General features: G+C 48.5%; 1 long non-coding RNA gene across 2 annotated transcripts in view; it reads right to left on the reverse strand.

The window, feature by feature from the left end:
- Positions 1–8,194, reverse strand: part of LOC114211216 (uncharacterized) — a 30,513-nt gene extending 22,319 nt beyond the window's left edge. The window contains exons 1-2 of one of the 2 annotated variants that reach the window (XR_003609716.2): positions 5,472–6,191; positions 149–1,426 (exon numbers count right to left, since the gene is read on the reverse strand). This is a non-coding gene — a long non-coding RNA (uncharacterized LOC114211216). Of the gene's footprint in view, positions 1–148; positions 1,427–5,471; positions 6,192–7,578 lie in introns of those variants that run through there. The other variant, XR_003609718.2, reaches the window with a different exon arrangement.
- Between the last annotated feature and the right edge of the window lie 4,671 nt (positions 8,195–12,865).

Genomic DNA, 12,865 nt, shown 5'->3' on the forward strand with positions numbered 1-12,865 from the left:
AACATACGACATTTTGTAGGACCTCCTTTAAGAAACTAGACTGGAATACCTTCATTCCTTAAATATGAAAAGGTTAAAGAAAGATCTATAGTACATTTTGGGTGATGAATTTCTAACAGTACACCCAAAAGTTAGATAAATGGCTTACCATCTGTTATAGCAAAATAGAGCTCGGTTAGAATGATCTCTGTAATGCTCTTGATGCCATTGTGTGAAAAAGGCACATTCTGTTCTTTCCTGTGGATAAATTTCCTCCCCGTGGGGGACCCCCAGAGCCGACTCCAGCAGTGGCCTGTAGGCACACTTCAAAGGCATGGCTTAAATGCATGTTTTTCCATTTGGAAACTTTAAAGAATTTTGTCACTTTCATGTTATTTGAGTTATTTATCTTGACTGTTTCTCATGAAACAGAGGGCGATCCATCCATTCCTGGCAGCTGATACAGTTCTATATATTGTTAATTTTAAGGCGATTTCTGTCTTAGCTGATCTATAAAGAAAAGCAGTTTTCTTTTTCTTGATGTCCCCCTCAGCTTTCTCAAGGTCACCTTGACAGTTTTCAGGACAGAGGAGGCAGGGGGGAGAGAGGGGCCCTGGGCAGTCCACCTTCCTGCCCCCCACAGGATGGGGAATGAGGCCCATGCACAAGGGTGCAGGGTCCCTCCGAAGCCCTCTGGGATCGCAGGGAGCAAGCCTGAAAAGGCGGCTTGCGGGGTGCATGGTGATAGGCAGGAGGCACCTCCTGCGGGGTGCTCCCCGCGGCTCCAGCGGGTGCAGGGACAACTGGCCGCCAGTGGGGCGGGCTGTGCCATGCCGCTGTGCACCCGTGCAGCCGGTCCCGTGTCCTCACTCAGCTGTCTCCGGGCGCTGGGCTTTCCGTGAAGCCTCGGTACTTAGCGGGAGACTCCGTTCCCGCACACACTCGAGTTTCCAGGGCAGTTCGAATCAGATGTCATTTACAGTTTCGTAGAGCCTGCCTGATATTCCCCATCTCTGTGAGTAGCTCAGGAACGGAATTGCCTTTTACAGTGACTTCTGTTCTCAGATTGGCATGAGTCGCGCTCCCTGAGCAGCTGCGAGCGCGTTCCTCTGCCGAGCACACGCGTGGGGGGCTCCCAGGTACAGGGCTGCCTCTTCTGAGCTGCCTTGACTTGACTTCCCCCGTTTTGGGGGTAATTTGAACGCACGGGCTTCCCTGGAGCTCAGATACACTGTTTCCATCCTTCAAAACCCTCAAAACCATCAGCACTTGAATCACGGCATCTGGGACTAAGCGGGGCTTGTGTGGAAATGCAACACGTGTAGTTGCCTAGCAGCAAGCCTAGGCCCCAGCTCCCGCTCGGGAAGTCAACGTTCTCTTCAGGAGCGAGATCAAACGGGGCTCTGGCCCAACACAGCCGCTGTTTCCCTGTAGGACGACCGTGCTCCTGCAATAGGAAAAGATTTTGGTGAAGGTCTGCCAGTTTTAGCAAGGTCTTTAAAAAGTTTGCAGGTACTGCTAGTCTTAAACATACACTGGAATTAATATCAACACCCACTCACCAGACTGTAAAACCTACGTCTGGGCAGAACAGTTGCTGGAGGAAAGGTGTGCTCACAGAATACTAAACTCTTGTACCTATACTCTGTTTTTATTTTTTTATTATGTTTTAAAAGATTTTTATTTATTTGACAGAGAGACAGCTAAGAGAGGGAACACGAGCAGGGGGAGTGGCAGAGGGAGAAGCAGGCTTCCTGCCGAGCAGGGAGCCCAATGTGGGGCTCGATCCCAGGACCCTGGGACCATGACCCGAGCCGAAGGCAGATTCTTAACCCACTGAGCCCCCCAGATGCCCCCCTATACCCTATTTTTAAAAACCATTTTGAACGTGTCTTAATATATGTTTCTGACTTTGATGTTTTGAGCTGCTTGTTTGAAAACCTGACGTTTGCTGATCTGTCCACACAACTGCTGATGAGAGGTCAGATAAATGCCCTAAGCAGTTAAAGAGGGAGACGTCAGGGCGCACTGGGAGGAAAGCCACACCAGGTGTTACAGAAAGCATTCTATAATAGAGGGAGAACCTAACCAGCAAAACAGGGAAGATAGGGGTGACCCCGGCACGGAAATCCCCCGAGGCAGTGCCCACTCCCCAAGGCTGGGGGTCCGGGAGGAACTGAGCTGCGCATCGGAACAGGCTTCACGGGTATGTGACAAACCCACGCGCTGACCCCAGGCTCACAAGGGCCCCACACTGCATTGGACACTCTGAGGTCACAGTCTCATCATTCTTAATTTTTTAGCAAAAAGCTCCCCATTTTTATCTTGTGCTGGCTCTACAATTAAGGAGCTGGTTTTGGTTTGGATTACACAAAATTACTCTGTCTTTAGATCAAATTGTGCAAATACCAGAAACTCCCTATGCTTCGAGGTCATCGAGGCTCGTAGACAAGCCCGGGGACTGGGGCGCCAGGACTGGCCGGTCCCAGGGTCTGCGAGGGGCCCGCGAGACGCGTTTCTGGGGTGTGAATAAAACTGAGGCCTGACCTCAAAAAGCACGAAACATTGCCATTTGCAACGATGTGGATGGAAGTAGAGGGTATAATCCTGAGTGAAATAACTCAGGGAAAGACAAATACCATATGATTTCACTCATATGAGGAATTTGAGGAACAAAACAGAGGATCATAGGGGAAGGGAGGGAAAAATAAAACAAGACGAAATCAGGGAAACAAACAATAAGAGACTCAATCTCAGGAAACAAACTGAGGGTTGCTTGAGGGAAGGTGTGGGGGATGGGGTAACTGGGGGATGGGCATGGGGGGGGCACGCCACGTGATGTGATGAGCACTGGGCGTTATGTGAGAGTAATGAGTCCCTGGGAAATAGCATCACTAGGTGTCACTCGCAAGTCCAGAAAGCAGACGGGAATGACGAGGGACAGGCTCACTCCCTCCCCGCCAGTCTGCCATGCTTCCTCCCGCACCCCCTGAGTGGGACACGCAGCTGGGAAGTCAGAACTAAGAGAATCAACAGGAGGTAAGTGCTCCTGGTATAAGAAGATGGCTTCCACGTTCTGCGTGGAGCACTGGGTGTTATGCACAAACAATGAATCATGGAACACTGCATCAGAAACTAATGACATAATGTGTGGTGATTGTCATAACAACAAAAAATTAAAAAAAAAGATGCCTTTGGGTGATCCAGATAGAGAACACAAAAGAGCTTCTGGGACACTGGAAAAAGACTCTTAAATTTTGAAAAGTCAAGAGAGATTATGAAAAGAATGTCCCCTGTTGGAAACTGTCCCCTTGTTCTGGAAGATGAGGCAGAGGAAATATTCCACAACAGCATATATACGAACAGTGGCAGGAAGCACGAGGGAAATGATGAGGGTCACAAGGACAGACTTGAGTCAAGGGGCTGATGTGTGGAGGTAGAGGCTTTGCAAAAGCACGCAGCGGCGATGTGTTATTTAGAAGGAGTTTCTGGAGCTGCAAAAAAGGGAGATTCCAGACTGAGGGAACTGTAGGCAGAGATGCTGCAGGGGCCAAAGTGGGAAAAGCCAGGAACAACGCCTACCCCTCGGGCCAAGGGAGTAAAAGCAGACAGGGGTGATGAATCTATTAAATGCAGCCCAGAGACGGACGAGAGGTGGAGACTGGGGCTCACGGCTTGGATTTTGCAATGTTGGAAGACTTTTCCTTGAGCAACTCCAGCAAAACTTATTCCTATAACAAAGTCAAATCTACTGCTTACTGGGTCAAGGAGAACACAGCACCTGGAAAAATTTAAACATTAGACACGTATTCCATATCATAGACAGAAATTTGAATTACATATCTAATTGTGGAAAATGAAACTAAAATACAGTATAATTTTCTATTAATACAACCTTGGGGGTTGAGGTGGAGAGAGGAAGTAGTTCTTAAGCTGTACAGGAAACCTGGAAGGTATACAAGAAAATATTGAGAGGGGCGCCTGGGTGGCTCAGTCAGTTGAGCGTCTGCCTTTGGCTCAGGTCACAATCCCAGGGTTCTGGGATGGAGCTCGTGTCAGGCTTCCTGCTCGGCGGGGAGCCTGCTTCTCCCTTGGCCTGCCATTCCCCCTGCTTATGCTCACTCTCTGCCAAATAAATAAAATCTTAAAAAAAAAAAATACTGATAGATTTATCTCCAAAACATTGAAATTTTCCATCTGGCATAAACTACAAAATCAAAAACCGATTTCTCCCCAATTATTTTTAAGCTTTTACTTTAATTCCAGTTAGGGAAAATACAATGTTATATTCTTTTTTCAACTTTCTAATATTTTCAAAAGATAGTAGGAAATAAAGTGGAAAAATAAGAAGAAATATATTTTGCCCTCCAGAAATTTTCATTTTTTATTTGAATTTTTGAACCCAGGTTGTCTGTCATAACAACTAGGATAGAGCCTATAGATAGCTTCATAAAGTTATTTATTTTAAATCTCCAACAATAAACATTTATTATGCTCAAAGATTTAAAAAAAAAAAGGAAAAATAGTTGGAAAACATAGGGCAGGCAAAAGGCTAATGGCATGACTACATCAGGAAGCCCTTTTAGTGTGAAGATGAAAAAGTAAATCTAGTAAAACCTGGCAAGATGCTAGAAGAGAAAATGTACGAAAGAGAAAATGCAAATACCTAATAAATAGAAGAAAATGTGTTTAATCTCACTCACCATCCTCTAATGTGAATTAAAACAATAATGGGTCATGATGTTACCTCCGTATTTGCCACAGTTAAAAAAAATTGATTCAGGGCACCTGGGCGGCTCAGTGGGGTGAAGCATTTGCCTTCAGCTCAGGTCATGATCTCAGGGTCCTGGGATCAAGCCCCACATCTGCTCCCTGCTCAGCGGGGAGCCTGCTTCTCCCTCTGCCCCTCCCCCTGCTTGTGCTTGCTCTCTCACTTGCTCTCTCTCAAATAAATAAAATAAAATCTTAAAGAAAAAAGATTGATTCCACCCAGTGCTGGTGAAGGTTTAAGGGAATGAACGGCCTTGCGTACTATTGGTCTAAGGGTGAACTGCTGTTTTTTGTTTGTTTTTCATAAATTAACCTGGCAGCACCCAATAAATGAAATCAGGGCAGGAAATTTGGTCCAACAATTTTAGGGGTAGTTATCTCACACAGAGAAGTATAAACATATACCTGTAGTAATATTTATTGGAGCAATGTTGTTCAAAGCAAAAACAAAAACAAAACCCCAAAAAACTGGAGAAAAATCTGAATTCCATCACTAATCCATTCCATAAACTCAGTTACCCTAGGTGCAGACTCCAGAGTGTTACTTTGTAACTACAATGCCCAACTTGTGTCAATACTGACCTCTGACCTGTCCAGGATGCATTTTTAGCAGTTTCATTGATACATAATTTGCAAACCACACGATTCACGCATTTAAAGTCAACAGTCGAGCAGGTTTTCCTAGATTAACGAACTTGAGCAACGCCGACCAGAGCACTTACATCACTCGAAGAGCAGCCTTGTACCCGAGGGTCACGGTCCGTTTTCCTGCTCTCCCAGCACGGCCGAGGCTGTGGGCTGGACGTGCGGGTGCCCGAAAGTCACAGGGAGAAATGGCAAAGCCCGATGTGATGTTAGCAGGTGGGACCTTTGGCTGGTGCTTAGCTCATGAGCCTGGAGCCACCTGCCCTGCCTCGCCCCTGCCTCTCTTCCCTGCGCCCCTGCAAAACAGGCGCAGGCGCAAAGGCTTCTCTCAGGCTCGTCTATCTGGGACCATCCGGGAGAAATCCTTTATCGGTCTTTCATGTTTGTGTAAGAAACCATCCCTCAAGTTAGGGTCCTGAAACAGCACTGATCATGGGGTCTCCAGCTGCTGTGGGTGGGCCGGGTGCCCAGGCTGGGGTTACCTGATAGGGTCTCATCCGTGGGCAGGGCAGCCAGGGCTGGATTCGGTCCGCACCCCTGAAGGAGCGGACGCTCTCCGTCCCCTGGGTCAGCCTGCGGCTGTGGTGTCTCTGGTTCTCCGCAGAGAGGGAGGGAACCGGCCAGGCTTGCTCCCAAGGCAGCAACGGCCCAGGGCAGAGAAGGAAGCTGCAGGCTCTGGAAAGGCTTGGTCCCACAAGATGCACGCGCAACATCACTTCCCTTGCGTGCTCTTGGTCGAAGCGCGTGGGGAGGCCTGGCCCACTCCGGGGGGTGGGGGCGGGGGGAAGGCAGCACAGGTACAGGGACACTAGGGTGCATGACTCAGGGACGTTAGGGAAATAACCCGAATCCTCTCTCACAAAATCAGTCTTTCGATAGATTTTCCCTTAAGAGGCTCTTATTTTGGGGGAGCCATCCCTGTTCCAGGAGTCACATCTGTCACAGCGTCCTGAGGACTGACGGGACAAGAGGTGCCCCAGCCACGGAACTCACCGCGCCGTCCTCACGGCCACGGAACTCACCGCGCCGTCCTCACGGCCGGGCTCCACGGGACTCACACAACGGCTGATGCTGTCGTTTACGTGCTCTTCCGATTTCCTCAGATGGGACCGTCGTGACGAACTGGGCCTCAGGGTAGCCTCTGAGTTAGAAAGTGCCGGGGAGCCTTGGATCGACAGCTGATGGACGAGGCAGCTATTCCTGGGCGCTGAGCGGCCCCCAGGCTTGCAGGGACGCCCCGGCTCCGCTGTGTCCTCCTGTGCTCACCGCTGAAAGCCATCGGCTCGCTGCCAACAAGAGGCGTTGCTGGCCCGTGCGAACCACAGCATCTGTGCCCATGAGCTCCCTGCAGGGGCTGCCAGGCCACCCGCGAGCGGGACTCCAGGCCCCCCTGTGCCAGCAGAGGCCCTGGCCGGGCCCCCAAGGTCATCCACACCCAGGGTCTCATCTGTGGAAGTGGGAGCCAGCAGGCGAAAGCCCACCGGTCCCAGGAGGAGGCAGCCAGGCGAGAGGCAAGGTGACCAAACTGAGTCTGTGTCTCTCCCCGTTCGGGTCGGTCATGACGGTTTTCCATCAGGAAACAGAAGAACGAAACCTCTCATCTAACGACAGTGCCCGTGATCTCTGTTGGGGGGGCGAAGACAGACGCATAGTGACGGGGACACAAACAGATGAGGGCAAATTCCAGGAGGAAACCAGTCCTCACTGGAGTCGTAGAATGAATGTTTCAACACAGGTGAACGGGACAGAGAACAGACTCGAAACAGACTGCGAAAGGAAGTAACGGAAGCGACAACTGGAGAGGCGGGGAGAAGACTGTGGGAGACAGTACGTAAAGAAGGAACCTGAGATTAACCGAATTTCCTAAGGAGGACCTGGAACAAAGGGGAGAAATGTATCGAGTGCAACTGAAGAAAACTTAAGAAAAAAAAAAAAACTCTAAAAACTTAGAAACTTAAAATTGGTATCTTGGTCCCAGAAGAAAGATACTAAGGAGACACAAGCATCAACTCCATCTAGTGGCATTCTCCCTGGATGACCCTGGGGGCCCAGCCAGGACCTCACCTGTGCCAGCGCCGGGGGGCTGGCTGAGGGGCAGGGCCTGGGACCCAGCTCACCTACCTGAGCCTCCCGGGAAAGGAAGAAAAAAAAAAGGTTTGCAAACATTTTTTTTTTCCAGATTACCTTAAAATGTCCAAATAGCTGGAAGAAATGAGCTTGCCATTTCCCAGGGGAGAGTGTCATGCAACAGTGCCTGAGAAATAAAAATCATGAAATTTCTAAAAAGTAGCACAAAGGTTTAGATTTTTAAGTCTCAAATATTCACCCTCATGTTTTTTATTCCCTTTGGGAAAGAAGGGGGGGTTAGGATCTAGAAAGCATCCTAGCATTTCCTTCCACTGTTTACCAAAGTCACCCTAAAGATGGCAACAGCGTCCTCACGGCCAAGTAAGTGGGCAGCTTTCACTGTCGAATTTAACTTTTCTATGGAATTTGAAAAAAATCCCCACTTCTTCCTTGAAAAGTATGTCTGCCTTGGACTCTAAGAACCTCTCCTATAGCGACGCTCATAAAAACACCCCGAGGAGTTCATTAACGATTAGATTCCCAGGTGTCACTCCCGGAGATTCAGAGGGTCTGGGCCGGCCAGGACCCCCGCCTTTAACTAAGCCCTTGGGCACATCTGAGCCTGCAGACGGCTGTGGGAAGCAGGCTCCTTCTGTTCCCTTGCTTCTCTCTCGCCTTCTTTTCTGAGTCTAGTTGACACACAACGCTCCATGAGTTGCGGGTGCACAACAGGGTGAACGGACAGGTTTATACTGGGTGTGCACTCGCCGCAAGGGTGGCTGCCACCCGTCCCCATACCGCACCGTCACAGTGGCGCTGACTCTCGCCCACGAAGCTGTGCCTTCCGTCCCCCTGACTTCTCCTTCCATCACTGGAAGCCTGTGTCTCCGCTCCTCCCCTCTGGACGCCGTCAGTCTGTTCTCAGTAGTTGCGGGTCTGCGTCTTTTGTTGGCTGCTCTTACACCAGCCTCCCAGAGCCTCCAAAGCCAAAGGCATCCAGCTACCCCCTTGGCCCTGTTCCTCCTCTCTGCTCTCAGACAGAAGTGACACCGTCACCTAAGCTAGACGCCTGAGCTTCCTGCATACCCAGCAAGGCAGTCATCCGTTTGTGTCAATTCTTCCTTATAAACACCTTCCAACCTGTTTATTCCTGATTCCCATCCATTATTAACACTGCTGCATACATCAGGCCGCCTTCTTCCTTCTTGGATCTCTTGAGCCTCTGGGACATGTCATTCACTTTTGCCTAGATGCACACATTGAGCCATTCAGCAAATATTTACTATACTCTACCCAGGTCCAGGCAGAGGCGCAGAATGACACATAAGTCAGCAAGTCCCAGGTCTAACGGAGCTTCTTTTGCGTCTAGTGGAGAAGCACATCATGAACAGATACACAAATCACAACTTTGTTGTGAGAAGTACTACGATGAACCAGTACATGCAGGAGAACACATAATATAAGGGACCTCACTCGGGGACTATCAGAACATTTCACAAGGGAAGGGACACTGAGTGTGACTCTCACGCCTCCCCTAGGAGAGCTGCCGGTCCCCACTGCCTCCAGCATCCTCTGTCCCAACGCACACCCCACCTCAGCCCGCAGCAAACTTTCAGGGACTCAGCCGTCCCCTGGTCCCTGAGGCCTTCCCTCCCTACAGATCCTCACCTCTACCTCTGTGCCTCTTCTTTCTTGCAATCTCCTTGGCAGATTGCTCACTTTGGTGTCTGTCCACACCCCAGAATGGTTGTGATTTCAATATGGTCTGCATCCAGTTGTTTCATTTTGATTTTCTCTAAGTCGCTCCTCTTTTCTCACTTAGCTTCCGGATGATCCTTGTTAATCCTCATTGTTTGAAATGAGGATTTGAAAGATTTGAAAGATTTTAAACTTTGCTCTTAGGACACACACATGGTTAAGTAGTCAAAAAAAATTTCTCTGACATTTAGAGAAAGTTATTTGTAAAATAAGAGCCAGAGCTATTGTGAATGTTGTTTAGTGAAACAAGGACTATTCTAAGCTACGTTAGAGACAAAAACCTCTAGTCGTGTTAGTTTGTTTTAGATCTCACCAGAGTTTGTCCCTGGAGTATCACCTAGAAAAGCTAACGTTCCAGCTGAGAAAATTGTATTGTTAAGATAACACTGATTTTAATTTGATCTTACTGACATTGTTTCCATTTCAGCTCATGCTGTTATAAATTTCTTACCGATTTTTTGAGGGGGGCAGTGATTCTCTCCTCTGGAGAGAAGAAGTTGAAACTTTTAAAGTATTCTTTTTATTGTTGCCTCAATTGTGTAGCATTTCCAAACTTGGTATGTGTAATTGAGAAGTCTTTTTGAGTTAGGCTGCTCAAGTGGTTCTGACCAAAGAAAATCATGTCCATGCTTTGGATCTGAAACCTACATTTTGTAAACATGTTTCTTTTCTTTTTTAAAGATTGTGTGTGTTTATTTCATTTCCTTTTCGGCTTTTTGCATATTTTGTAAAGCCCTTTTCCAAAAGGTAAGGACCTCAGGTGCAGTAAGAGGATCCCCCAGTTTTGTCTGGGAGAAACCCCAGGCAGTTGTTGTAAAGTCGGAACCCCACGTTTCCCGGAGCCGGATGGGTGGGGGTGCTCGCGGGCATCAGCCAGAGACTGACAGCAGAGGTTACACGCAGTGGGACGCAGTTGATGAGCTACGTTCTTAAATTTTTTCTTTGGAAATAATTTTAAACTTACAGAAAAGTTTCAAAAATAGAGAAGGGCCCCTGAGACCCTTGACTCAGATTCATCTATTATTTCATGTGTATGTACGGGTTACTTTTTCTTGAACACGTGAAAATGAGTTGTACATGGTCACTCTTCACTCTTCAATAACTTGGTATTTCCTAAGAAAAGGAATGTTGTCCCGCATACCAATAGTAGAGTTACCGACTTCGGTAAATGTCACATTAAAACGGGACTTCTGTTTCATGTATGGCCTGTAATTCGTCCTGTCACCCTCCTGCCCAGCACGGCACTCCCTCGTGCCCGGGACGCGGGAGCCGCCCATCCCACACTGTCTCCCCGTGTGTCCCCTTCACTGCCCTTCAGTCTGGAACAGCTCCTCGGCTTGCTCCGTCTTTGAGGACATCCATATTTCTGGAGAATACAGTTAGGGGGCCATTTTTATAGCCCTTCTGTTCACGTGGAAATTCTCTTTTCAGAGCTTGCCTTTCTCAGACGTTGATGGTGTTTCTCAGGCGGACGGTTGGGCTAGAATCAGGCCGTATGTGTCAATGCCACAGATGCTGAGACGTGCAATGAAGCTTTTCTGAACAGAACGACCTCTGGCAGGAAAGCCGGAATGGATGGAGGCAGGGGGCTGGTGACAAATCTGAGACTAGGTTGACTGACCCCCTAACCTCACATATGTGTGTATGTGCACGCGCACCGCTGAGACCAGGCTTGAAGATAACGCAGCAGATGGGGAGTTTCTGCCTCTTCCGTCCTGAGTCCTCCATGGGTGCGCCTGAATCTCTTCTTTCCAGAGACCCCAGGTCCACGGTCTTGGGAGAATGTCTGTCGCCAGAGCAGTGCTCAGGAAATCGAGCAGGAGGTGCCCGGCAGACGGAGCTGCACCTGCTTTTTGCACAGCATCGGAATGGGCCCCAGCAGGGCGGCGGGAGACAGGTCTTGTCAGCCGCTTTACAGCTGGAGCTTCCGGGTCCTGAGTCTGAATGGACAAGCTGCTCAACATCCCGAATGTTCACATCGCACCCGATCCAAGCCCCGTCCTGCGGTCCTCGCGTGGTGGTTGTGACACTGCCCATATAATCGTCTTGCAAGTGATAAAGCATGTGCATACATGACCCTTACTTTATTGGCCTGAAAATGAATTCTTGAGGCTCTTAGAGTCCAAGATTGGACTCATCTCTCCTTAAGGAGCCATTCTCCTCAGCCTCCTGGGAGATCCCTTTGCTTTTGCCACATGAGACCACCTGTCCCGTCCTCCCTGCTCGGAGGCACCGCCCCTGGGCTGGCACGGGACCTGCTTGCTCCTATGGACAGCAGCTTGCAGAAAAAGCCAAGCCTCTAAGCCTTGAGGAAAGTTCCTCCCAGTGTTCTGGCTGTCGTACGAGCCCTTGTTTATTGTCACTACATTGCGAGCTTCAGCATTTAACTTTTACACAAGAAATCCTTGATCATGAACGTCAGTTGTATACACTACCTACTTTCCTATCTACTCACAAAAATCTGCAATTCAACTCTTGAACTTGACTGGACTTTTCATTTCTTAAGCTTTTTACTTGAACACCCTGCACCAGCAACGGTCCCCAAAGCCTGTCCACACAGAACCTCCCCGGTGTGCGTGCATGGAGCTCCTACCCGGCAGTTGAAATTGCGCTTGGAGCCCACTTTCTCTTAAAGCTTTGATTTCTCCTTTCACAGAAATGAGCAGCCTCTTGCGTTCTTTGATTTTCTTAGGACCATGTAACTCACAGATAAAATAACAGGCAATTAAATTTGGGATTTGCACATAGCTTTATCTGATATAAAGTTACTATCTGTGGTCCTTCTACTAACAAAAGGTAAAACTTTAAAGGAAAAAAAAATGTTGCTTTTTAATAAACTTGGTCGGAAAACAAACCAGAGGAAAGTCTGAAAAAAATCTGCATTCAAGTAAAGTTTGATTTGGCAAAAATCTAAGAAAGGACAACCGAACAGAAACAATTGAGCAAAAGATAAAAGCATTTCATGGCAGAAAAGTCACAAGTGGACAGTAAACATAAGAAAAGCCCCTTAACCTTATTTGTAAACAGGGAAATGCAAATCACAACTACCATGTAATGGCATCTCACGTCCACCAGATGGGTGCTGAGCATCGATGAGGACTCAGAGTGACAAGAACTCACTTGACCGGGGGTGGGTTCAAGCGCACGAGATAGTCTGTGAAGCACTTGAAAGAGTGCCCAGCACTATTGCTTATCGCCTGGTAAGTGATGAGCCACTTGGAAAATCCCTTGGTGTTATCTTAGGAAGTTGCAGGGTTTCCTTATGGGGATACCCGAGTCCCCCGCGAGGCGCGCGCCCCAGGGGAAGTCTCGTGGATGCGCGACTGCTCACAGCAGTGTAGCATCAGGTCCTCGAGAGGAGACGGGACAAGTCAGCGGTCAGTTCACACACTCATACTGAGAAAACAGTCCCCAATTACCCAGCAGCGACAGAGAGTCAAAAACTGTATAAAAGTGAAGGGGCGGGTCCAAGAGCAGAATCAGATCTATGTGCCAAGGTAAGCGAAATAGGAAATAGGGTTTAAGAATTCATTCATATTCAGAATAATTATGAAGAAACCAAAGGGAATTACGAAAAACCCAGATGCGCACTGCCGCCTTGGGTCCGGGGTGGGAGAAGCTATTGAGGGGCTTAGGTGGCGTTGGA

Source organism: Eumetopias jubatus, unplaced genomic scaffold, assembly GCF_037043125.1.
Source record: "Eumetopias jubatus isolate StellerSeaLion01/CBP00866 unplaced genomic scaffold, mEumJub1_p1.0 scaffold_13, whole genome shotgun sequence".
NCBI lineage: Eukaryota > Metazoa > Chordata > Mammalia > Carnivora > Otariidae > Eumetopias > Eumetopias jubatus.